The sequence below is a fragment of the Muntiacus reevesi genome, chromosome 2 (assembly GCF_963930625.1).
Source record: "Muntiacus reevesi chromosome 2, mMunRee1.1, whole genome shotgun sequence".
In the NCBI taxonomy this organism is placed as follows: Eukaryota; Metazoa; Chordata; class Mammalia; order Artiodactyla; family Cervidae; genus Muntiacus; species Muntiacus reevesi.
In genome coordinates, this window is record NC_089250.1 from 251,772,565 (window position 1) to 251,799,696 (window position 27,132).

At 39.3% G+C, this 27,132-nt stretch overlaps 1 long non-coding RNA gene across 1 annotated transcript; it reads left to right on the forward strand.

Annotated features, from left to right (window-relative positions):
* Positions 1-155: 155 nt before the first annotated feature.
* On the forward strand, positions 156-26,601 carry LOC136158731 (uncharacterized). The gene is made up of 4 exons (XR_010661368.1): positions 156-172; positions 3,033-3,150; positions 4,752-4,826; positions 26,018-26,601. It is a non-coding gene; the product is annotated as an uncharacterized lncRNA (long non-coding RNA).
* The last annotated feature ends 531 nt before the right edge of the window (positions 26,602-27,132 follow it).

The following is a 27,132-nucleotide window of genomic DNA, read 5'->3' on the forward strand; positions in this document are numbered from 1 at the left end:
ATGAAGTGGGTGTTGTGGATAGTGGGGAAGGAACCCACGCCTGCGCAGGCGCAGATTCGGGGGGAACGGGGTGGGGGCGGGGGTGCGCGCCGCACTGCTCAGGGCGCATGCGCAATCTGGGGTCAAGGGGCGTGCTCTGGAAGCAGGCGACGGCCATGATTTGTCTCTGTAGGTGAGGCGGTTACTTCTCCTCAGTCTTCTGTATTGTTTCCTCTTTAGTTTGTTTCCTGACCGCACGCCTTGAGAGAGTCCCTTCCTCCCCCCTCTCCCCCCTCCCTTTCGGGCCCCGCCAGGCGGGAGGCTTCCTGCAAGTCGACAAGTTATCCCTAGGTATTGTGAACACCTGTTAACAAGTCCTAGCTCTAGGCAGGTGCCAGTAAATTCCCTGAGTTGTGAAACGGAAGAAGAAATTCCCAGTAGCTGTTGTCAGTTTTCAAAAGTATGGCCCTGGAACTTTTCTTCAAAGAATCTTGCTTTTCACGGTCCCGAGTACCTGGCATACGTGTTTGGATTTCTACTGAGCCAGAAAGATGAAACCTCCGCTGAACTGCATGCACACCACAGATTACTGTGCTTGGGGGGCCAAATTTTAAGTACCCTAATGGTTGAATTATCGAATTCTTTGGAGAAGTGAGTTCCAGGGACATGATGTTCTTTTTTTTTTTTTTCATTTATTTTTTTTAGTTGGACGCTAATGACTTTACAATATTGTAGTGGTTTTTGCCATACATTGATATGAGTCACCCATGGATTTACATGTGTTCCCCATCCTGATCCCCCCTCCCACCTCCCTCCCCAACCCATCCCTCTGGGTCTTCCCAGTGCACCAGCCCTGAGCACTTGTCTCATGCATCCATCCTGGGCTGGCGATCTGTTTCACACTTGATAATATACATGTTTCAATGCTAGTCTCTCAGATCATCCCACCCTCGCCTTCTCCTACAGAGTCCAAAAGTCTGTTCTATACATCTGTGTCTCTTTTTCTGTCTTGCATATAGGGTTATTACCATCTTTTAAAATTCCATATATATGCATTAGTATACTGTATTGGTGTTTATCTTTCTGGCCTACTTCACTCTGTATAATGGGCTCCAGTTTCATCCATCTTATTAGAATTGATTCAAATGTATTCTTTTTAATGGCTGAGTAACATTCCATTGTGTGTATGTACCATAGCTTTCTTATCCATTCGTCTGCTGATGGGGATCTAGGTTGCTTCCATGGACATGATGTTCATACTTTAAACAATTTGCAGATGGGTTTCATGTGGTGACATAGAAACCTCAAATCTGGATTCTTTCTGTGGGTTAGATTATTGCATAGCACCTTCTGAAGAAAGGGTCGCTTTCTGATATTCCAGTTGAGGTGTATTATGTAGGAAGGAGGTGATGCCAGTTCTGGGAAGAAAAGAGTCTGCGAATGAGCATATGGGTCTTAATTTTTGTCAATGTTTCAGGCATAGAAAGTAATTCTTGCACCTTGAGACATTTACTCATTTGAAAATTGAAATGCAAAAGTATATTATACACTGTTTAAAAAATAAAACCACAGGGACTTCTTGCTTTAGCAGCACATGTACTAAAATTGGAACAAGATAGAGAAGATGAGCATAGGACCAGCAATCCGAATTCAACAGCAGATTTGACCAAGTAGGATTTATTCATGGAATATGAGAATGGTTCTACACTGACTGAAAAAAATCAGTCAATGCAATAAAGCACAATAATAGAATGAAGGACAATCATACCACAGTCAACACAATTTTAGAATATCCCCCAATGCCCCTTCTATTTGTCTTTTCTGTTATTAAAACTCCTGGATTAGGATCACTTCTCATGTGAATTTCTCAGCTTGGGGTTCCAGACCATTCAGGTAGGTAGAATGCAATTGAACACCAAATCCATCTGAAGGAATGCCTATGGTTACAGATTCTCATGGGAGAGGTTTTTTTATACTCCAAAAGGCAGACCAAGGGAGGTTAATTTTTAATTCACCCTTTTGTTCAAGCTTAGCATTTGGAGGGTCCTGATTTCATGCAGAGTTTAAATTCCGACTCCCTGCCTTACTTGAGACGAAGGCCTCCTCTCCGCATCTTAAAATCCAAACCTCTTGATTACTGAGATGTGTGCTGGGTTCAGTTGCTCAGTTGTGTCCGATTTTTTATGATCTCACGGACTGTAGCCCACCAGGCTCCTCTGTCCATGGGATTTGTCTGGCAAGAATACTGGAATGGGTTGCCATTTTCTCCACCAGGGGATCTTCCCCACCCAGGGATCAAACTGGTGTCTCTTGCATTGGAAGGCGGATTCTTTACCACTAAGTCACTTGGGAAGCCTGGTTACTGAGATAGCACCAGCATAACCATACTCTTTTCTTTAAAAAAAAAAAATTAGTTTTGATTGCATTGAGTGTTTGTTGTGGCATGCAGGGGCTTCTCTCTAGTTGAGGTGGGCAGGCTTCTCTTGTTGCAGAGCACAGGCTCTAGAGCAAGAGAGCTTCAGTACTTGTGGAAAGTAGGCTCAATAGTTGTGGCATGAGCAGGCTTAGTTCCTGGACCAGGGATCAAACCCTCGTCCCCTGTTTTGGAAGGCAGATTATCAACCACTGGATCTTCAGGGAAGTCCCAACCATACTCTTTTTTGTTTTTTTTTTTCCTTCTAGTTTTTAGTTCTCTCTTTGTGATCCTTGAGAGGTAACCTTACCCTCTTGCAAAATTAGCTCTGAATCTGAAAGTACGTCTTTTATATTTGATTTAACATATCTAGGTGTTTTGAAGCCCACATTTTTATTTTCATATTATCTGGTTTGTGATATTGTTATAGAAATTCCCATACTTTTTGGTCCCTCCCACTTCTTGCTTCCTCCTTCCATTATTTTCCCATGGAATTCTTCTTCCATGGCAGATAAAATTCTGTGCCATTCCCAAATTGTTGAGAATATTTCCTTCACCTTTTTTCCTTAAGTGTAACTTGGCCCTTTCCTGAAAGACAGTGCCATCCTTTCAGCCTGTTTGAAATTGCTTTTTTTCTTAGTCTAGAAGTCTCATTTGAAAAGACCCTGATGCTGGGAATGATTGAAGGCAGGAGGAGAAGGGGACAACAGAGGATGAGATGGTTGGATGGCATCACCCACTCGATGGCATGAGTCTGAGTAAGCTCCGGGAGTTGGTGATGGACAGGGAACCTGGCGTACTACAGTCCATGGGGTGGTAAAGAGTTGGACATGACTGAGTGACTGAACTGAATTGAACTGAGAAGTCTAACATATTGATTGTTCTCTCAGGATCTCTGTTCTCTGAGTCACACAATAACTATCCTTTAACATATAGGCTATAACACAACATTGTAAATCAATTATACTCCAATAAAAATTAAAAAAAATTAAATATAGGCTATATTACTTTATAACCTTTCTATATACTCTGTTTACTTAGGACCTTGACATGTGGGAAATTTCAGTATTTCTGTGGATAATCCAGCCAACACCTATTAAGGCCTCCTGCCTATCTGACTGTAAATCCTACCCCTATTATGGCCACCCACTCCCACAGCCACACCTTTGTTCCTTTGTTCCTTAAGGTGATCTTGAACTAGACTATTTTAGGAATCTTAAACCTTGATATATAAGTAACTCCCTACAATTTGCTTGCCCTCCAGCTTGATCACAGTTTATACTTAGACATTATTCAACATTCTGATCTCTCTGCACTTTTCTCCCAAGTCCATCAACTCCCCTGCATTGTTGTTATTCTAGTTTTTTTCCAACATTTGCCCCTGGTGCAGTACTCAGCCACATTCTTGCTAGCCACTTGAACTTCTCAGCTTCCTTAACTTTGTGTAGCATCTGCTGTGGGCAGTCTTTACCAGAAATTAATCTAACCCTGAACCCTCTCCATTTCTATACCCTACTCCCTGCCAAAAAAAGGGTAAATTGGTGCTATTGGTGCATGGTCTCCAGCCTCACTTTGAAAATCCTTTTACTAGTGCTGCTTTAGAAGCCTTCAGTTGAAGATGGCAGAGCACAGAATGGAAGGAGCCCAAGTGCCTGAATTATCGCTTAGAGGAGAGGACCACATCAATGAGGATGTTTACTTCCCCCATATGCTTCACCAGGGGGCATACAATACTAGTTTGTTCCAGGATTGTTGATGCTAAATTCAATCACTTAGTTAAAGTGGTGTTACCTAACAGAGCTGTGATGGGGGATTAAATGAAAGACCCAGGGGGCCTGGTTCATAAACCTTACTTTTTCCCCATTCCCTGTCAGTCTTCACTTTGGGCAGATACACGTTCTTGACTACACTTTCCCACCACAAGTGCCTCTTGGAGGGACTGGTAGTTATCACTAACTTGAGTTAGAAATTACTTAAAAAAATGTTTATTAAAACATTTATGTTTTAATTTAAATGTTTATTAAAACATGCTATTACTTAAAAAAATATTTTATTATGAAACTTTCAGGGGACTTCCCTGGTGTTCTAATGGCTAAGACTCCCAATGCAGGGGCACAGGTTCGATCCCTGGTTGGGGAACTAAGATCCCACATGCTACACAGTGCAACCAAACAAATACACCAGTGTAAATAAAATATAATTTAAAAAATATTTTCTTAAAAAAACTTTTAAAGTAGAGTAGTTTAATGAATCTCAGTGTATTCATTAAAAAAAAAAAAGATCACCATTTTGCCATAAGTTTTGTAATTACTTTTGAGTTTTATCCTTTGAGCCTGTCTTTTCTTTCCCTAATTCACAGGTCCTGAATTCTACAGGGGGCATTTGGGAAAACTTCACTTGTGAATTCTCCTTGTTCCATTAGTCCAGCTTGTAGGTAAGTGCTAATGATAAGTGCACGCTGTTGGAGATAGTAGCACTGGTTCAGCATGTCCAGAAATGCTACGTACTTCTCAAACTTTGCATTTGTCACCTGGGGGTCTTGTGATGTGACACATTCCATGGCTCTGGAATGAAGTCTGAAATCCTGGCATTTCCAAACACACGTCTAGGTACTGCCAGTGATGCTGGCCTGAGAAAATGCGTTGAGTTGGGAAGTGTTCTTAGAAGGTGAAATCCTGATATTTGGGGTACAAACGATAAGAAAGAAACATCTGATAAGAAGGAAACAAGTTAAGTAGTGCCCAGAAGTTCCTTCCACCATTTAAATTCTTTGAGTCTTTGCTTCTATCCTCTAGCAATTGCAGAAGTAACTAAGCACAATGGCCCCCGCTACTTCTGGGAAGAAGAAAAGCATGCTTGAATTAAGGACTTAAGAGCCCTGAAAAAAACTGCAGTAAGTTTGATCCAGTTTCTTCTGTACAATTAATAGTCCTAGTGTCTAGTTCAAGGACTAGTGTCTAGTTCTACTGAAGCACGGTCCAGACTGTCACACAGACTTTTCCTTACCTTTTGAAATATTTGTTTCTGTAGGCAGGCAGATGTAGTTAAAGCACAGATGAACCAGTCTGTGGAGGTGTGGCCCCAAAATTTTTAATTCTTTTAAACACCCAGGTGATGGAGACTAGGCAGAGTTTGTTATAGTCATGAGAAATGAGAGGAGTGGCTGGAAAGTTCCAAAATATTTGCTCTTGATTTCATCTTTGATTATCATGTTGGTGTGGAATTTGGTCAATCAGCCACCACATATTAAGCATCTACTATGTGGACAAACAAGACAGAAATGTCCTAGTGATAGGGGAGACAGAAAATAAGCATGCAAACAAATAGCTAAGACAATTTCAGGTACTGAGATGTGTACTAAAGAATTGAAACAGATCCTGCTTTTCCTTGTTTCAGTCTTTACCTCCTTTTGTTTTAATTAAAAAAAATTTTAAATTTTACTTTTGGCTGCAAAGCATGTGGGATCTCAGTTCCCTGACCAGGCATTGAAGCCAAATCCCCTGCATTGGATGCTTGGGGTCTTAACCACTGGACTGCCAGAGAAGTCCCTTTGCCTCCTTTTTTTCTTCTTTCTTTCCTTTTTTCCCCCCGTTCTGTCAGTCCTTTCCTTGAATCTTAATTGACATTAGATCTTCAACATGGTTTCCAAAGATAGCTCTCAAACGAATCCTTTGAACTGCTACCAAAGTACTGTCATTTATGAGAAAGGGACATGAATACCCCAACATATCCTACCCTTTTAAATTGCAGTGTTCTTCAGCATTTACAGATAAAGAAAATTGCAACTTGGGACAATACCATAACCATATACCCCTCTCTTCCCCTGCCCTATAAAAACTCCTGTTCTGCTTCAGCTCAGGGAGTTAACTAATTTTGAGGTGCCACCTGACATGCATCAGCTGAATAGCTGAATTACTTTATTTTTTGTTCCTGAACAGAATATAAAAGAGACCATTTTCAGGGGGAGAGACTGCTTTAATTGGGGTGGTCAGGGAAAATGTCTCTGAGGAGGATTCACTTGAATTGAGAGTAAACAATAATACTTTCAGCTTGAGAAATTTGGGGTAGAATGTTCAAAGTAGGAACCATACTTACAAAGTATAGGAAATTTGACAGAAAGAAGAGAACATGGATACAGGTGAGTGAGTGAGGAAAGAAGGGCCATGTGAGTTAGAAACCTGGAGATTTGTGCTTCGTCTTTTTTAATGGCTTTATTAAGACATAATTCAGGGAATTCCCTGGTGGTCCAGTGGTCAGGATTCTGTGCTTTCATTGCCAAGGGACTGGTCAGGGAACTAGGAACCCAGTGAGCCGTGTGGCTGCCCACTCTCACTGCAAGCCCTCTGCTCAGTCACTCAGTCATGTTCGACTCTTTGTGACCCCATGGACTGTAGCCCACCGGGCTCCTCTGTGTGTGGGGATTCTTCAGGCAAGACTACTGGAGTGGTTTGCCATGCCCTCTTTTGGGGGATCTTCCCAATCCAGGGATCGAACCCAGGTCTCTCACATTGTAGGCGGATTCTTTACCATCTGAGCTACCAGGGAAGCCCAAGAATACTAGTGTGGGTAGCCTATCCCTTCTCCAGGGGATCTTCCCAACCCAGGAATCGAACCAGGTCTCCTGCATTGCAGGCAGATTCTTTACCAGCTGAGCCACCAGGGAAGCCCACCTCTAGCCCTAGTGAAGTGAAGTGAAAGTCGCTCAGTCATGTCTGACCCTTTGTGACCCCATGGTCTATAGTGTCCATAGAATTCTCCAGGCCAGAATACTGGAGTGTGTAGCTGTTCCCTTATCCAGGGGATCTTCCAAACCCGGGGATCGAACGCAGGTCTCCTGCATCGCAGGCAGGTTCTTTACCAGCTGAGCCATGAGGGAAGTCCAATTTATTTTCTGTGAGTCTGAATATGCCTACTCTTGCCATTTCATATAAATGGAGTAATACAATATATAGTTTTTTGTAAATAACTTTTCACTTAGCATAACATTTGCAAGGTTCATCCATGTTGTAGCATGTATCAGCACTTCATTCCTCTTTTTGCAGAATAGTATTACATTGTGTAAATATACTACTCGTGTTTATTCATTCATCAGTTGAGGAATATCTGGGTTGTTTCCACTTTTTGGCTATTATGAATGATGTTTCTATGAATATTTACATATAAGATTTCATATAAAAGTGTGGGTAAATGGTTTTACTTCTCATGGGCCTGTAACTAGAAGAGAAATTGCTATTTCATGTGGTGACTCTGTGTTTAATGTTTAGAGGAACTGTCAAAGATTTATCATCTTTTTATTTCAGCAATCTTAGTAGATATCTCATTGTGTGTATGTGTGTTTAAAATTATTTATTTATTTGGCTGTGCCAGGTGCTAGTTGCTGCATATGAATTCTAATTCCCTGACCAGAAATCAAACCTGGGCCCCCTGTGTTGGGAGTACTAAGTCTTAGACACTGGACCACCAGGAAAATCCCTGTGTTTGTTTTACTGTTTTCTTTTTTTTTTTTTATAGTATTATTGAGATATAATTGACATACAACACTGTATAACTTTAAAAAAATTGAAATATAGTTGATTTACAGAATTGTGTTAGTTTCAGGTGTACAGAAAAGTGATTCCGTTATACATGTATATTTAAACTAGAATATTTATCTTTTTATTGTTGAAATGTAACAGTTCTTCATATACTCCAGATACAGGTTCCTTATCAGATATATGACTTGCACATATTTTCTTCCATTCTGTGAGTTGTCTTTTCATTTTTTTTAATTAGTTTATTTTTTAATTGAAGGATAATTGTTTAACAGAATTTTGTTGTTTTGTGTCAAACCTCAACATGAATCAGCCATAGGTATACATATATCCCCCTCCCTTTTGAACTTCTTTCCCATCTTCCTCCCCATCCCACCCCTCTAGATTGATACAGAGACCCTCTTTGAGTTTCCTGAGCCATACAGCAAATTCCCGTTGATCATCTATTTTACATATGGTAATGTAAGTTTCCATGTTACTCACCCTCTCCTCCCCTCTTCCTGTGTCCACAAGTCTATTCTCTATGTCTGTTTCTCCACTGCTTTCCTGTAAATAAATTCTTCAGTACCATTTTCCTAGATTCCATATATATGCATTAGCATATGATATTTCTCTTTCTCTTTCTGACTCACTTCACTCTGTAAAATAGGTTCTAGGTTCACCCATCTCATCAGAACTGACTCAAATGCATTCCTTTTTGTGGCTGGGTACTATACCATTGTGTATATGTACCACAACTTCTTTATCCATTCATCTGTCAATGGACATCTAGGTTGCTTCCATGTTCTAGCTATTGTAAATAGGGCTGCAGTGAACAATGGGATACATGTGTCTTTTTGAATTTTGGTTTCCTCAGGGTATATGCCTAGGAGTGGGATTGCTGGGTCATATGGTGGTTTTATTCCTAGTTTTTTAAGGAATCTCCATACTGTCTTCCATAGTGGCTGTATCAGTTTACATTCCCACCAACAGTGCAAGAGCATTCCTTTTTCTCCACACCCTCTCCAGCATTTATTGTTTGTAGACTATTTGATCATGACCATTCTGACCGGTGTGAGGTGATATCTCATTGTGGTTTTGATTTGCGTTTCTCTAATAATGAGTGATGTTGAGCACCTTTTCATGTGTTTGTTAGCCATCTGTATGTCTTCTTTGGAGAAATGTCTGTTTAGGTCTTTTTCCCACTTTTTGATTGGGTTGTTTGTTTTTCTGGCATTGAGTTGTTTGAGCTGCTTGTATATTTTGGAAATTAATCCTTTGCCAGTTGTTTCATTTGCTGTTATTTTCTCCCATTCTGAGGGTTGTCTTTTCACCTTGCTTATAGTTTCTTTTGCTGTGCAAAAGCTTTCAAGTGTACTCAGGTCGCACTTGTTTACTTTTGTTTTTATTTTGGTTACTGTAGGAGGTGGGTCATATAGGATCTTGCTTTGGTTTATGTCATTGAGTGTTCTGCCTATTAGTGTTCCTCTAAGAGTTTTATAGTTTCTGGTCTTACATTTAGGTCTTTAATCCATTTGGAGTTTATCTTTGTATATGGTGTTAGGAAGTGTTCTAATTTCATTCTTTTACATGTATCTGTCCAGTTTTCCCAGCACCATTTATTGAAGAGGCTGTCTTTGCCCCATTGTATATTCTTGCCTCCTTTGTCAAAAATAAGGTGCCCATAGGTGCATGGGTTTATTTCTGGGCTTTCTACCTTGTTCCATTGGTTTATATTTCTGTTTTTGTGCCAGCACCATACTGTCTTGATGACTAGCTTTGTAGTATAATCTGAGGTCAGGAAGGTTGATTCCTCCAGCTCCATTCTTCTTTCTCAAGACTGCTTTGGCTATTTGGGGTCTTTTGTGTTTCCATGTGAATTATGAAATACTTTGTTCTAATTCTGTGAAAAAATGCCTTTGGTAATTTGATAGGGATCACATTGAATCTGTAGATTGCATTTGGTAGTATAGTCATTTTCACAATATTGCTTCTTCCTACCCAGGATCATGGAATATCTCTCCATCTGTTTATGTCATCTTTGATTTCTTTCATCAGTGTCTTATAATTTTCTGTGTACAGTTCTTTTGTCTCCTTAGGTAAGCTTATTCCTAAATATTTAATTCTTTCTGTTGCAAGGGTGAATGGGATTGATTCTTTAATTTCTCTTTCTGATTTTTCATTGTTAGTATATAGAAATGCAAGTGATTTCTGTGTATTGATTTTGTATCCTGCAACTTTTAAAAATTCACTGATTAGATCTAGTAATTTTCTGGTACTATCTTTAGGGTTTTCTATGTACAATATCATGTCATCTGCAAACAGTGAGAGTTTTACTTCTTCTTTTCCAATCTGAATTCCTTTTATTTCTTTTTCTTCTCTGATTGCTGTAGCTAGGACTTTCAGAACTATGTTGAATAATAGTGGTGAAAGTGGACACACTTGTCTTGTTCCTGATCTTAGGGGGAATGTTTCAGTTTCTCACCACTGAGAATGTTTGCTATAGACTTATCATATATGGCCTTTACTATGTTGAGGTAGGTTCCTTCTATGTCCATTTTTTGAAGAGTTTTAATCATAAATGGGTGCTGAATTTTGTCAAATGCTTTCTCTGCATCTGTTGAGATTATCATATGGTTTTTATCTTTCAATTTGTTAATGTGGTGTATCATATTGATGATTTGCATATATTGAAGGATCCTTGCATTCCTGGAATAAAGCCAACTTGATCATGGTGTATGAACTTTTTGACGTGTTGCTGAATTCTGTTTCCTAAAGTTCTGTTGAGGATTTTTGCGTCCATATTCATCAGTGATATTGACCTGTAGCTTTCTTTTTTTGTGTAGTCTTTGTCTGGTTTTGGTGTCAGGGTGATGGTGGCCTTGTAGAATGAGTTTGGAAGTGTTCCTTCCTCTGCAATTTTTTGAAAGCGTTTTAGGATTGGCATTAGCTCTTCTCTAAATGTTAGTTAGAATTCTTCTGTGAAGCCATCTGGTCCTGGGTGTCAGGACCAGCCCAACAACAAACCAACCTGAGGGAGTGGTGCCACAGAAGAATCAGGAAAAATAAGACTCAGAAATAAAGTGGGGATCACGGGGCTGATGCCATTCACAGGCTAAAGCCTAGATCCTAATCCTTGCATGCCTTTTATTGTTAACTTCTACTTTTCTTGCTCTAGAGATACCTGTTCTTTACAATCTCAGATCAGGGATAAAGATATACAATATACAGTCCTCAATGTCAAACCTTCAGGCCTTTCATGACTTTGTTTAGCCCTTAGGCTAGTGATGCCCTTTCTCAGCAACTCCCTCAAGGCTCTGGTTACGGGAACAGTCACTAATAGTTTTCCATCAGTCACATTAATACTTCAACATCTTGTTTTCAAGATGTTCTTTTTACTGCTCCCAGCCCTTTGCCTGGGGGTGATGAGAAAATCATTCTTATTTTTCAAAGAGGCCCTGTTAACTATAGTGCAGGCCTATGCAGAGCATATTCTTTACCCTGGGCTTTTGTGTTTTTTTGGAGATTTTTGATCACAGCTTCAATTTCAGTGCTTGTAGTTGGGTTGTTCATAATTTCTATTTCTTCCTGGTTCAGTCATGGAAGGTTGAACTTTTCTAAGAATCTATCCATTTCTTCCAGGTTATCCATTTTATTGCCATATAGTTGTTCATAATAGTCTCTTATAATCCTTCATATTTCTGCATTGTCTGTTGTAACCTCTTCTTTTTCATTTCTAATTTTGTTGATTTGATCCTTCTTTTTTTCTTGATGAGTCTGGCTAAAGGTTTGTCAATTTTGTTTATCTTCTCAGAGAACCAGCTTTTAGTTTTATTAATCCTTACTATTGTTTCTTTCATTTCTTTTTCATTTATTTCTGCTCAGATCTTTATGATTTCTTTCCTTCTATTAATTTTGGGTTTTTTTGTTCATCTTTTTCCAGTTGTTTTAACTGTAAAGTTAGGCTGTCTATTCGATGTTTTTCTTTTCTTGTTTCTTGAGGTAGGATTGTATTGCTGTAAACTTCCCTCTTAGGATTGCTGCATCCCATAGGTTTTGAGTTGTGTTTTCATTGTCATTTGTTTCTAGAAATTTTTTTATTTCTCTTTTGATTTCTTTCTTCAGTAACCTGTTGATTATTTAGAAACGTGTTGTTTAATCTCCATGTGTTTGTGTTTCTTACAGTTTTTTTTCTTGTAATTGATATCTTGTCTCATAGCATTGTGGTCGGAGAAGATGCTTCATAGGATTTCAGTTTTCTTAAATTTACTGAGGTTTGATTTGTGACCCAAGATGCGGTCTATCCTGGAGAATGTTCCATGTGCACTTGAGAAGAAGGTGTATTCTTCTGCATTTGGATGAAATGTCCTGAAGATATCAAAGAGATCCATCTCATCTAATGTATCATTTAAGACTTGTGTTTCTTTATTAATTTTCTGTTTTGATGATCTGTTCATTGGTGTGAGTGGGGTGTTAAAGTCTCCTACTATTATTGTGTTACTGTCAGTTTCTCCTTTTATATCTATTAGTGTTTGTCTTATGTATTGAAGTGCTCCTATGTTCGGTGCATAGATATTTACAATTGTTAGTCTTCATCTTGGATTTGTTAGGTAGTTAGAATAGGGAAAAAGAGTCCAAAATGGCAGTGACTGAAAGACCTGGAAGGGAAAGCCCGCGAAAATAGAACAAAGGAAGGTCCGAGGACCTGAGTGAGAACCTCAGATAAAACAAACAATGCTCCTGCCTAAGCCCAATTTGCGTAGGACAGGCCCAGGGGGAACAAAAAAACATATAAAAAGAGGAGCCAAAGCCCTCTTCTCTCTCTCTCCCTCTGTCTCCCTCTCCCTTGCGATGGGGCGCTCTTCCCTTCACGTCTTTGGATCGATGTGCCCTCACGCCTCACAGATGGATTTTCCTGCTATTATCTAAATAAATAGAGCTGTAACACTGAGCTGTAACACTGATTTATTTAAGTGCTATAACACGGTCTGTCCTCCGAGAGCTGTGACCCGCCGAGGGGGCTTCAATGTCCATCACTCCAAATTTTTGTTGTGACGAGACAAAGAACTGAAGAAAATGCACTCGCGTGACAGATTGATCCCTTGATCATTATTGTAGTGTCCTTCCTTATCTCTTGTAATCCTCTTTATTTTAAGGTCTATTTTGTCTGATATGAGAATTGCTATTCCAGCTTTCTTTTCCTTCCCATTTGCATGGAATATATTTTTCCATCCTCTCACTTTGAGTCTATATGTGTCTTGAGGTCTAATGTGGGTTTCTTGTAGACAGCATATATATGGGTCTTGTTTTTGTATCCATTCAATCAGTCTGTGTCTTTTGGTTGGAGCATTTAATCCATTTACATTTAAAGTAATTATTAATATATATGTTCCTGGTGTCATGTTCTTAATTGTTTGGGGTTGATTTTGTAGATCTTTTTTCTTCTCTTGTATTTCTTGACTATGTAAGTCCCTTTAACATTTGTTGTAAAACTGATTTGGTGGTACTGAATTCTCTTAACTTTTGCTTGTCTGAAAAACTTTTGATTTCTCCATCAGTTTTGAAGGAAGTCCTTGCTGGATACAGTAATCTTGGTTGTAGATTTTCCCCTTTCAGTACTTTAAATAGATCCTGCCATCCCCTTCTGGCCTGCAGAGTTTCTGCTGAAAGATCAGCTGTTAAGCTTATGGGGTTTCCCTGTATGTTGCTTGTAGGTTCTCCCTTGCTGCTTTTAATATTCTTTCTTTGTATTTAGTCTTTGTTAGTTTGATTAGCATGTGTCTTGGCATGTTTCTCCTTGGGTTTATCCTGTATGGGACTCTTTGTGCCTCTTGGACTTGATTGACTATTTCCATTTCCATGTTGGGGAAATTTTCAACTATAATGTCTTCAAAAATTTCTCATACTTTTTGATTTTCTTTTCTTCTTCTGGGACCCCTATTATTCAAATGTTGGTGCGTTTAATATTTTCCCAGAGGTCTCTGAGACTATCCTCAGTTCTTTTCAGTCTTTTTACTTTATTCTACTCTTTAGAAGTTATTTCCACCATTTTATCTTCCAGATCACTGATTTGTTCTTCTGCTTCAGATATTCTGCAATTGATCCCTTCTAGAGTTATTTTAATTTCAGTAATTGTGTTGTTTGTCTCTGAATGTTTATTCTTTAATTCTTCTAGGTCTTTGTTAATTGATTCTTGCATTTTCTTCATTTTGCTTTCAAGGTTTTTAATCATCTTTACTATCATTATTCTGAATTCTTTTTCAGGTACTTTGCCTATTTCCTCTTCATTTATTTGGACATCTGTGTTTCTAATTTGTTCCTCCATTTGTGTAGCATTTCTCTGCCTATTCATTATTTTTTTTTTTAACTTATTGTGTTTGAGATCTTTTCTCACGCTTCAAGGTTGAATTCTTTCTTCCTTCTGGTTTCAGCCCTCTAAGGTTGGTCCAGTGCTTTGTGTAAGCTTCTTATAGGGTGAAATTTGTGCTGTGTTTTTGTTTGTTTGTTTGTTTTTCCTCTGATGGGCAAGGCTCAGTGAGGTGGTAATCCTGTCTGCTCATGATTGGGTTTGTGTTTTTGTTTTGTTTATTGTCTAGATGAGGCATGGGGTGCTACTGATGGTTGGGTGATGCTGGGTCTTGTATTCAAGTGGTTTCCTTTGTGTGAATTCTCACTATTTGATACCCCCTAGGCCTAGAGAATCCCAGGGACTGGGGAGCCTGATGGGCTACTGTCTATGGGGTCGCACAGAGTCGGACACGACTGAAGCGACTTCGCAGTTCGCAGGGTTAGTTCTCTAGTAGTCTAGGGTCTTGGAGTCACTTCTCCCACTCCAAAGGCTCAGGGCTTGATCTCTGGCTTTAGGAGTCCTCGAAACTCCTGAAGGTCAGTGAGATGGTGGGGTTCAAAGAGGTGAAATGACCAGCCCCTGGTCACCCAGATAGCATTAGGCAGAGCCAGGATCTATTCCGAGTTTAGTGACTCAACCAAAAGTAAAAACTCTGCCAGCCTTGAGTGGGTGCCCGTGTGCACCTGGTGCTGGGGACACAGCAGTGAACGAGACAACCAGAGAACTCCACCTTGTGAAGAGGACTCGCTCGCTGACACACACCTAGGTGTGAGGTCTCGCACTCCTCTTTCAGGATTTCAGCGTTGAGACCACTCCTGAACAGAGCCATAACGTGGTAACACTCTCTCAAATACATCCTGATGTGCCCAGATGAGCCATGGGCCTCTGTCCTGTGGGGAGAAGGAATTGGCACCTCCTGACAAGTCTGGTGACAAATCTTCCATCAGTGAGGGCCAGCACCTCCTTTTACTCTGTCTTTTCATGTTGGGATGGTGTCCTTTGAAACACAAGTGTTTAATTTTAATTAAGCTTGACATCTCTTTCTTTCTCTAGTTGCATGTGCTTTTAATGTCATACCTAAGAAACCATTGCCTAAACAAAAGTCATGAAGACTTTCTTCTTTGCTTTCTTCTAAGAGTTTTATACTCTCAACTCTTACATAAAGGCCTATGATCTATTTGAGTTCATTTTTGTTCTGTATGTGGTGTGAGGTAGAGGTACAACTTCATTCTTTTATATATTGATGTCAAATTATCCTAGCACAATTTATTGAAAAAACTACTCTTTCCTTATTGAATGGTCTTTGCACCGTTTCAAAGATCATTTCACCATTTATGCGTAGGTTTTTTAGGGGGCTGTCTATTCCATTGATCTAGTTGTCTGTCTTCATACCACTACAACATTGTCTTAATTTTTGTAGCTCCAGTAAATTTTGAAATCAGAACTGCTGTTTTTTCCCGTACTATTTTAGCATCAGCTTGTCAATTTATGCAAAAAAAAAAAAAAAAAGCCACCTGGGATTTTGATAGGAATTACTTTGAATCTGTAAATCAGCTTGGGGAGTATTATCCTTTTAACAATATTAAGTCTTCTGATCAATAAGTATAGCTATTTTTCCATTTATTTAGATTTTTAATTCAATGAATAGATTTTATACCTTTGTTAAATTTATTACTAAGTACTTTATTTCTGATGCTATTGTAAATTAGATTTTTTTTGAATTTCGCTTTTGGATTGTTCTCTAATGTATAGGAATAGATGTGGTATTTGTTTATTCATTTGTATCCTACAACCTTGCTAAACTCCGTTATTGGTTCTAATATTTTTTTAGTGAATTCCTTAGGGTTTTCTCTATATAAGACCATGTTATCTTCAAACAGAGATCATTGTGCTTCTTTCTTTTCAGTCTTTTTGGCTTCTTGGTGGCTCAGATGGTAAAAAATCTGCCTGCAATGCAGGAGACATAGGTTTGATCCCTGGGTTGGGAAGATCCCGTGGAGAAGGGAATGACTACCCACTCCAGTATTCTTGCCTGGGAAATTCCATGGACAGAGGAGCCTGGCAGGATACAGTCCATGGTGCCGCAAAGAGTCGGACACAACTGAGTTACTAACACTTACTTACTTTCAATCTCTATGCCATTTCTTTCTTGCTCAATTGACCTGGATAGAACTTTCAATATATTATTAAATAAAAGGGTAAGAATGGACATCCTTATCTTGTTCCTGGTCTTGGCAGGGAAAGTATTCATTCCTTCACCATTATAATTAGCTGTGGGTTTTTCATCCATGCTCTTTGTTTCAGTTTAAGGAAGTTTCCTTCTATTTTTAGGTTACTAAGTATTTTTAATCATGAAAGGTTTTCAGAGTTTTGTCAAATTCTTTTTTTCCCCTTGTACCTATTGAGGTGATCGAATGATTATTTTTATTCTATTAATACAGTGTTTTAAATTAATTGATTTCCCAATGTAAAGTGAACCTTGCATTCCTAGGATAATTCTCACTTGGTTTTAATATATAATTCTTTTTATATGTTACTGCATTCAGTTGGCTAGTTGAGGCTTTTGCATCTATATTCATACGTGATATTGGTATGTAGGGTTTTTTGGTAAACATGTCTTTCTGGTTTTTGTATTAGAATAATACTGGCCTCATAGAAAAAAATTGAGAAGTGTTTCCTTCTCTCCTGTATTTTGAAAGAGTTTGAGAGTATTCATATTAATTCTTTAAATGTTTTGTGAAATTCACCAGTTGAGCCATTTGGGCTTGGGATTTTCTTTGGTGAAAGTTTTAATTTACTAATCCAGTCTCTTGTCTTAGGCCTTTTGAGATCTTCTGTTTCTTCTTTAGTTGACTCTGATAGTTTGTTTTGTTATGTAATTTGTTGGCATATGGTTGTTCATGATGTTCTCTTATAATTCTTTTTTTCTTATAAGCTCAGTAGTAATGTTCCTTCTTTCATTTCTGATTTTAGTGATTTTAATCTTCTCTCTTCCCAATCAGTCTAGCTAAAACTTTGTCAACTTTGTTGATCTTTTCAAAGAATGAAATTTGATTTTATTTTCTTCCCCTGCTCCCCATTCTCCATGTCCACAATTTCCACTCTCATTTTTATTGTTTTCTTGTTTCTGCTTGCTCTGAGTTTTGTGTGCTTTCCCCCTTCACCCCCTCCCTGTTACTTAAGGTGGAGATTTAGTTTATAGATTTGATTTTTTTGTGTGTGTATTGGCATTTATAGCTAAAAGTTTTCCTCTAGGCACTGTTCTATCTCCATCCTATAAGTTTAGTTTTTTTGTGTGTCTTCATATTTATTTGTTCTGGTTTTTTTCCTAAACATTTTCTATGTCTCTTATTGATATTCTCTGTTGGATAGGATATTGTCAACATCAGTTCAGTTCAGTTCAGCTCAGTTGCTCAGTCGTGTCCGACTCTTTGTGACCTCAGGGACCCCAGGGACCCCAGGGACCACAGCACGCCGGGCCTCCCTGTCCATCACCAACTCCAAGAATTTACCCAAACTCATGTCCATGAGTTGGTGGTGACATCCAACCATCTCATCCTCTGTCGTTCCCTTCTCCTCCTACCCTCAATGTTTTCCAGCATCAGGGTCTTTTCAGATGAGTCAGCTCTTCGCATCAGGTGGCCAAAGTATTGGAATTTCAGCTTCAACACCAGTCCTTCCAATGAACACTCAGGATTGATCTCCTTTACACTTTCCTTTAATTCCTTAAATATGATGTCCTTTAATTCTTTGAACATATTTACAATAGGGGGACTCTGAAATTTTGTTAAGTTCGACATCTAGGCCCCCACCAAAGCAGTTTTTAGAGCCTACTCTTTGTTTTTTTCTTGTCATGGGTGATACTTCCTGTTTCTTTGTATGTCTAATGAATTTTTTTGTTGAAAACTGAACACTGCTACAGTAACATATTGTATTAACTCTGGATTTTGATCCCTCTCTTACCTGGGGCTTATTTTCTTATTTATTTCTTCAGAGACTTGGCTGGAATAGTTCACCGAAATCTCTTTTCCCCAGTGTGCAATTTCTGATGTTACTCCTCAAATAGTGAAGTTTTGACCATGTGCAAAGTCTCTCTGACCACCAGGGGTTATATTAGTTTTAGCAGTATTCTGTCTGTTTCCCTGGTCTCCCTGTTAAGCTACTAGTTGATCTGACTTGACTGTAACACTCCCAGCCTTAAGCCTCCGGTAGTTGCTAACTCATTACTCTATTGTTTTTGGCAAAGTCGGGGGCATAAATTGTTCCACAGTTTGTTTGTTTGTTTATTTATTTATTACCAACTGTCTGTTCCACAGCTTAATCTAACTAAAGTCAGGCCCCTTTGTTTACTGCTCTGAGCTCAGAAGGGCTCTTCTTACCTGTCCCTTTCCCCGCTTTACTCTCTTAAACTTCTAGAGAGTAGAAGAGCCTCTACTGCCATTTTGTTTGCTGCTACTGGTTTAAAGCATCTTAGAGACTCCTCTTAACCGTTTACCACCAAAATCTTCATTGTTTTTGACAACATCCCATGTTGTCTTCCCAGTAAAGTTATGTCCTCTTAGGGAGAGCTGCTGAATTCTCTGTTCTTATGGCCTTCCTCTCCCCAACCCCCTAAGTAGAATCTCTGTACTATCACATCAGAGTAATATGGGGATGGGGACCGTGGTCCACTTCTAAATGATAAACCTGTCTTGCTTCACGAGAAGGTCATTGGATGTGTATGGTAGCCCCTAGTCTTTTTGGCTTGCCCTCCTCCCACAGAACCTTTGAGTGAGTTGGGCTAGTTGGGGGAAGTTGGGACCCAATATTCTCAGCTTTTATTGGCTAGCTTCCACCCTATGAGTGGGACCTGGGATTTGAAAGGGAGTCCCAGTCCAGGCTCCTGCCTGAAACAGGGATGATATGCTGGCCACCTGCTCTTTCTTGGGTGGAATCCATAGTCACAGACTAGGAGCTGAGGGGAAAGGGAGCCCTGTCTTCTTTGACCTCCCTGCTTGAAGTAGAACTTCTGTCATACTAAACTGAGAGGAGATAGGATCAGAGAGTGGCTCAAATACCATAGACTCTTCCTGTTCTTATCAAGATTTACCAAACTTTCTTGAATAAATGTTTCTTCATTTTCTGTATACTCTTAGGACAATATCCAGAAATTATAAATGATTATTTTTTTTCCATTTATTTTTATTAGTTGGAGGCTAATTACTTCACAACATTTCAGTGGGTTTTGTCATACATTGACATGAATCAGTCATGGATTTACATGTAATCCCCATCCCGATCCCCCCTCCCACTTCCCTCTCCACCCAATCCCTCTGGGTCTTCCCAGTGCACCAGGCCCGAGCACTTGTCTCATGCATCCAACCTGGGCTGGTGATCTGTTTCACCCTTGATAATATACATGTTTCGATGCTGTTCTCTTGAAACATCCCACCCTCGCCTTCTCCCACAGAGTTCAAAAGTCTGTTCTGTACATCTGTGTCTCTTTTTCTGTTTTGCATATAGGGTTATTGTTACCATCTTTCAAAATTCCATATATATGTGTTAGTATACTGTACTGGTGTTTATCTTTCTGGCTTACTTCACTCTGTATAATGGGCTCCAGTTTCATCCATCTCATTAGAACTGATTCAAATGAATTCTTTTTAATGGCTGAGTAATATTCCATGGTGTATATGTACCACAGCTTCCTTACCCATTCATCTGCTGATGGGCATCTAGGTTGCTTCCATGTCCTGGCTATTATAAACAGTGCTGTGATGAACATTGGGGTGCACGTGTCTCTTTCAGATCTGGTTTGATTGTTTTTTTAAAGAATGATTTTCACTAGTTAAGTGTTTCAGTGGGGAGATGAGCTTCTCACACTGCCATTCTAGAAGTGTGGTCACGTTAGGAAGTTTTATCTCCCCATCACTTTTTAGTGTGAAAAATTCTAAACAGCGGAGTTGAAAGAATTTTGACAGTGAATATCCATACTCTCCTTACCAAGATTCTACCATTAACATTTTGTTATAGCTGTTGTATCATATATCTGCCCCATTTGTCTATCAATCATTTTGAATTTTTGTCTATCAATCACTGTATTTTTGGATGTAGTGCAGAGTAAGTTACTGACATCAGTAACTTCTAAATTCTCCAGCATGTATATCATTAACTAGAATATAGTATTTGTTTGCAGTTTTTTTCTCGTGAGATTAAATTTGCATACAATGAAGTATATAAATCTTAAGAGTACAATATTTGAGTTTTGATATATTCATGCACCTATGCAACCCAAACTCCTCTGTTCTGATATGAAATATTTCCATCACCCAACAGAGTTCCCTCATGTCTGTTCCCAGTCAGTCACTACCACCTCCCTGCCCCCAAATGCAACCGCCATTATGATTTTTTCCTACCATTTATTAATTTTTTTCCTGGCCTAGAACTCTACATATTAAGACATTATATAGTATGTACAAATTAGGACATTATATATTACATGAACTCTTTCATGTAAAACTTCTTTCATTTAACCTGATGCTTTTGCGAGGCATCCATGTTACATGTATCAGTAGTTTATTCCTTTTTATTACTGAATAGCATTACATGGTATGAATTCAGCAACTTATTTATCCATTCTGTTTTTATAGTCACCTGGGCTATAATTTACTGGAGGACTTTAGGCAGAGAATTGACATTAATTTACTCTTAAGATAGGTCATTCTGTTTAGTAAATTGGAGGCAAACCATGAGGGCAGGCAGGAAGAGACCTGGTAGGGGGTTCTTGCAGCAGTTCAGGTGAGATTTGAGGTTGGTTTGGATGAACATTATCATTGGAGATGATGAGAGGTGACCTGATTCAGGGTATATTTTGGAAGTCAAGCTAACAGGATTTCCTGATGGACAGGATGTGGAAAGTGAAAGAAAAGAAACAAAGAGGACTCTATTCCTCCAATCCATTCCTAAAACCAAACTTTGCCATTGTGAGGGTGGAGAAGCAATAAAAAACAAGCCATGAACTTTCTGCATAGAGATTTGGCTAAAAAACAGTTGGAAGGTAATCGCTAAGCAAATATTTGCCAAATGCTTCCAGGGGGCAATCAGTTAGTTCATATGCTACATTCTGTGAACACATGCAGCTTGTTAGACAACCAGCATAATTTTCAGCTTCTCCTCCTATGATAATATTACTATTAGGAATACAAGTCAACTTAATTTTTGAATCTCTGTTTCATCCACCCTACCACCTGCCACCTCACTTGACCTAACACTTCAGAGCTGTTGACTTTAAGATTCAACTTCCCTTATTTCTCTCTGACAGGAAACTCTTAAATGTTGGTTATTTCTTATCTGAATCTTTAAATATGTCGCTGTGTTTCATGATTGGCCTTTTTAAAAGTATTATGTAAAGAATGATCCCTTTACATATAATGAGGCTGAGATCAAGGTTTCATTAAATAAACAAGCATTTATTGAGTGCCTTCTAGATCCTGGGAACTGTACTAGACATTGGTTATACCACGGTGAATAAGATAGACCTTACCCTAAAAGAGTTCAAATTGGGAGGTTTTATTACAATGTGATAGATACTGTAATAGAAAGAAAGCCTGTAAAAGTTGCACTCAGAGGCTTAAGGTTCAAGTCAGGAAAAACTTCCAGAGGATCTATTTCAGTTTAGGACTGAGGAACCAAAAAAAAAAAAGAGTCAGAGAAGTTGAAGGTGGAACAGAACAGGATATTCCAGGTGGGAGAAGCAGCATGATTGAAAATCCAGACATGTATGTGGTAAACTGGTAGAACTTCAAATATGAGATGGGGGAAGTCAAGTCTAAGAGGGGATTATTAGAGAGGGATGTGAGGGGACAGATCATGAGAGCTTCTTAAACTCTACTAAGGAATCTGGACTTTCTGAGTTTTCAAAAACAGTGTAGGTATTGGATTGATGTGTGCAGCATTGGAAGCAGGCAGACCAGTCAGTGGTTCAGGAAGGAGATGATGGTGGCATGAACAAAGTAGTGTGGAGAAGCTTTGAGGGGGAGGAGAAGTACATGAACTTAAGACATGTTGATGAGGTAGCATGGATCAGCAGAAGAAGTCAAGGGCAAAGTGCAGGTTTTTGATATGGTAGCAACTTGAAAATGTGAGAAGGAGACCCAGGAGAGATGATATGTGCCGTGATTGAAGGTAGAAGGGAAACTCATGAACACAGTGGACATGTTGAGTCTGAGGTGTCTTCAGAGATGTTCAAGATATGTTGAATTGGTGGTTGGACTTACAGATATAGAACTCAGAGAAGTCTCCACTGGAGAATATACATTTGTGGGTCATCTGTATGTAGGTGTTTTTTTTAAAATTATGGGCATGGATGAGATAGTCTAAAGAGAAAGCATACAGTAAAGAGAGAAGAGACACTGTGCTGATTCTCTGTTAATTTAAGTAACTGCAACATTTAACAGCTAGATAGAAGAGAAAAATTCTACGAAAAACTGAGAAGGGGCCAGAGGAAAACCAGCATAGTATTTCAAGGAGATACATATATTTCAGAGTTCCAAAGAATAGCAAGCAGAGATTAGAAAGCCTTCCTAAGTGATCAATGCAAAAAAAATAGAGGAAAACTATAGAATGGGAAAGACTAGAGATCTCTTCAAGAAAATTAGAGATACCAAAGGAACATTTCATGCAAAGATGGACACAATAAAGGACAGAAATGGCATGGACCTAACAGAAGCAGAAGATATTAAGAAGAGGTGGCAAGAATTCACAGAAGAACTATACAAAAAAGATCTTCGGCTCCTTCACCATTGTGTGAAGAGCGTCCCTGATCAACCTTGTAATAAAGCTCCTCACTGCTTTTGCATCGGAAAAAAAAAAAAAAAAAAGATCTTCATGACCCAGATGACCACGATGGTGTGATCACTCACCTAGAGCCAGACATCCTGGAGTGTGAAGTCAAGTGGGCCTTAGGAAGCATCACTATGAACAAAGCTAGTGGAGGTGATAGAACTACAGCTGAGCTGTTTCAAATCCTAAAAGATGATGCTGTGGAAGTGCTGTACTCAATATGCCAGCAAATTTGGAAAACTCAGCAGTGGCCACAGGACTGGAAAAGGTCAGTTTTCATTCCAATCCCAAAGAAAGGCAATGCCAAAGGATGTTCACACTACCACACAATTGTAGTCATCACACACACTAGCAAAGTGATGCTCAAAATTCTCCAAGCTAGGCTTCAACAGTACATGATCTGAGAACTTCCACATGTTCAAGCTGGGTTTAGAAAAGGCAGAGAAACTAGAGATCAAATTACCAACATCCATTGGATCATAGAAAAAGCAAGAGCATTCCAGAAAAACATCTACTTCCGCTTTACTGGTAAAGAATCTGCCTGCAATGTGGGAGACCTAGGTTCGATCTGGGTTGGGAAGATCTCCTAGAGAAGGGAACAGCTACCCACTCCAGTATTCTGGCCTGGAAAATTCCATGGACTGTATAGTCCATGGGGTTGCAAAGAGTCAGATACAACTGAATGACTTTCATTTTCACTTTTTCTGCTTTATTGACTATGCCAAAGCCTTTGACTGTGTGGATCACAACAAACTGGAAAATTCTGAAAGAGATGGGAATACCAGACCACCTTACCTGCCTCCTGAGAAATCTGTATGCAGGTCAAGAAACAACAGTTAGAACTGGACATATAACAACAGACTGGTTCCAAATCAGGAAAGGAGTACATCAAGGCTGTATATTGTCACCCTGGTTATTTAACTTAGATGCAGAGTTCATCATGTGAAATGCTGGGCTGGATGAAGCACAAGCTGGAATCAAGATTGCCGGGAGAAATATCAATAACCTCAGATATGCAGATGACACCATCCTTATGGTAGAAAGCAAATAAGAACTAAAGAGCCTCTTGATGAAAGTCAAAGAGGAGAATGAAAATGCCAGCTTAAAACTCAACATTCAAAAAACAAGGATCATGGCATCTGGTCCCATCACTTCATTCAAATAGATGGGGAAACAATGGAAACAGTGACAGACTTTATTTTCTTGGGCTCCAAAATCACTGCAGATGGTGAGTATAGCCATGAAATTAACAGACACTTGCTCTTTGGAAGAAAAGCTATGACCAACCTAGACAGCATACTGAAAAGCAGAGACATTACTTTGCCAGCAAAGGTCCGTCTAGTCAAAGCTATGTTTTTTCCAATAGTCATGTATGGATGTGAGAGTTGAAAGCTGAGTGCTGAAGAATTGATGCTTTTGTTTATTTTTATTTTTTTTAATTTTTTAATTTTTTTTTTTTTATTAGTTGGAGGCTAATTACTTCACAACATTTCAGTGGGTTTTGTCATACATTGACATGAATCAGCCATGGAGTTACATGAATCCCCATCCTGATCCCCCTCTCCCACCTCCCTCTCCACCCGATTCCTCTGGGTCTTCCCAGTGCACCAGGCCCGAGCACTTGTCTCATGTATCCAACCTGGGCTGGTGATCTGTTTCACCATAGATAATATATATGCTGTTCTTTCGAAACATCCCACCCTCGCCTTCTCCCACAGAGTTCAAAAGTCTGTTCTGTACTTCTGTGTCTCTTTTTCTGTTTTGCATATAGGGTTATCATTACCATCTTTCTAAATCCCATATATATGTGTTAGTATGCTGTAATGTTCTTTATCTTTCTGGCTTACTTCACTCTGTATAATGGGCTCCAGTTTCATCCATCTCATTAGAACTGATTCAAATGAATTCTTTTTAACGGCTGAGTAATATTCCATGGTGTATAGGTACCACAGCTTCCTTATCCATTCGTCTGCTGATGGGCATCTAGGTTGCTTCCATGTCCTGGCTATAATAAACAGTGCTGTGATGAACATTGGGGTGCACGTGTCTCTTTCAGATCTGGTTTCCTCAGTGTGTATGCCCAGAAGTGGTATTGCTGGGTCATATGGCAGTTCTATTTCCAGTTTTTTAAGAAATCTCCACACTGTTTTCCATAGTGGCTGTACTAGTTTGCATTCCCACCAACAGTGTAAGAGGGTTCCCTTTTCTCCACACCTTCTCCAGCATTTATTGCTTGTAGACTTTTGGATAGCAGCCATCCTGACTGGCATGTAATGGTACCTCATTGTGGTTTTGATTTGCATTTCTCTGATAATGAGTGATGTTGAGCATCTTTTCATGTGTTTGTTAGCCATCTGTATGTCTTCTTTGGAGAAATGTCTGTTTAGTTCTTTGGCCCATTTTTTGATTGGGTCATTTATTTTTCTGGAATTGAGCTTCAGGAGTTGCTTGTATATTTTTGAGATTAATCCTTTGTCTGTTGCTTCATTTGCTATTATTTTCTCCCAATCTGAGGGCTGTCTTTTCACCTTGCTTGTAGTTTCCTTTGTTGTGCAAAAGCTTTTAAGTTTCATTAGGTCCCATTTGTTTATTTTTGCTTTTATTTCCAATATTCTGGGAGGTGGGTCATAGAGGATCTTGCTGTGATTTATGTTGGAGAGTGTTTTGCCTATGTTCTTCTCTAGGAGTTTTATAGTTTCTGGTCTTACATTTAGATCTTTAATCCATTTTGAGTTTATTTTTGTGTATGGTGTTAGAAAGTGTTCTAGTTTCATTCTTTTACAAGTGGTTGACCAGTTTTCTCAGCACCACTTGTTAAAGAGGTTGTCTTTTTTCCATTGTATATCCTTGCCTCCTTTGTCAAAGTTAAGGTGTTCATAGGTTCATGGATTTATCTCTGGGCTTTCTATTCTGTTCCATTGATCTATATTTCTGTCTTTGTGCCAGTACCATACTGTATCAACCTGCCTGACTTCAGACTCTACTACAAAGCCACAGTCATCAAGAATTGATGCTTTTGAACTGTGGTGTTGGAGAAGGCTCTTGAGAGTTCCTTGGACTTCAGGAAGATCAAACCAGTCAATCCTAAAGGAAATTAGTCCTGAATATTCATTGGAAGGACTGATGCTGAAACTGAAGCTCCAACACTTTGGCCACCTGATGAGAAGAACTGACTCATTGGAAAAGACCCTGATGCTGGGAGATATTGAAGGCAGGAGGAGAAGGGGACGACAGAGGATGAGATGGTTAGATGGCATCACCAACTTGACGGACGTGAGTTTGAACAAGCTCCAGGAGTTGGTGATGGACAGAGAAGCCTGGCATGCTGCAGTCCATGGGGTTGTAAAGAGTTGGACACGACTGAATGACTGAACTGACTGATTTCAAGCAAAGTAAAAGTGAAAATCCCTCAGTCATGTCCAACTCTTTGTGACCCTAGGAACTATACAGCCCATGGAATTCTCCAGGTCAGAATACTGGAGTGGGTTGCCTTTCCCTTCTCCAGGGGATGAAATGGTCAATAAACTCAATTGTTGCTGAGAGTTCAAATCAGATGAGAATTGGGAAGTGTTCATAGGGTTGAGTGAGCAACACGGAATTTAATTTTTGTTGTTAGAGCTATTTAGAGAAGGGGGGAAAATCCAGATTGAAGTAAGTTGAGGGGGAAGTAGAAGGTAAGAAAATAAAGCCAATGAATGCAGATAATTCTTTAGAGAAGTTTGGTTGTGAAGGTGCTGAGGGAGAGGCCAGCATTTGGTTAAGGTTGTGGGAATGAGGGAGAGTTTTTCCAAGATGATAGAGACTTGAGTAAGTTAAAAGCCAGAGAGAAGGATTCAGTTGAAGAGAAACTGAGTTTAGAAGAGAGGCAGTGAATAATAAAAATATATAGTTCTTTAAAAGGTGAGAAGGGGCTGAAATACAAAACTATGATGGTCTTAACAGGAGATAGACTATCATCTGTATTGTAACCCAAGATAAGAAGGAAGACAGAATGCTAAGGGAGGTTTGGTTATTTGTACAGAGTGGTTGAGAAATTGGTATCTGATGGTTTTCTTTTCTCT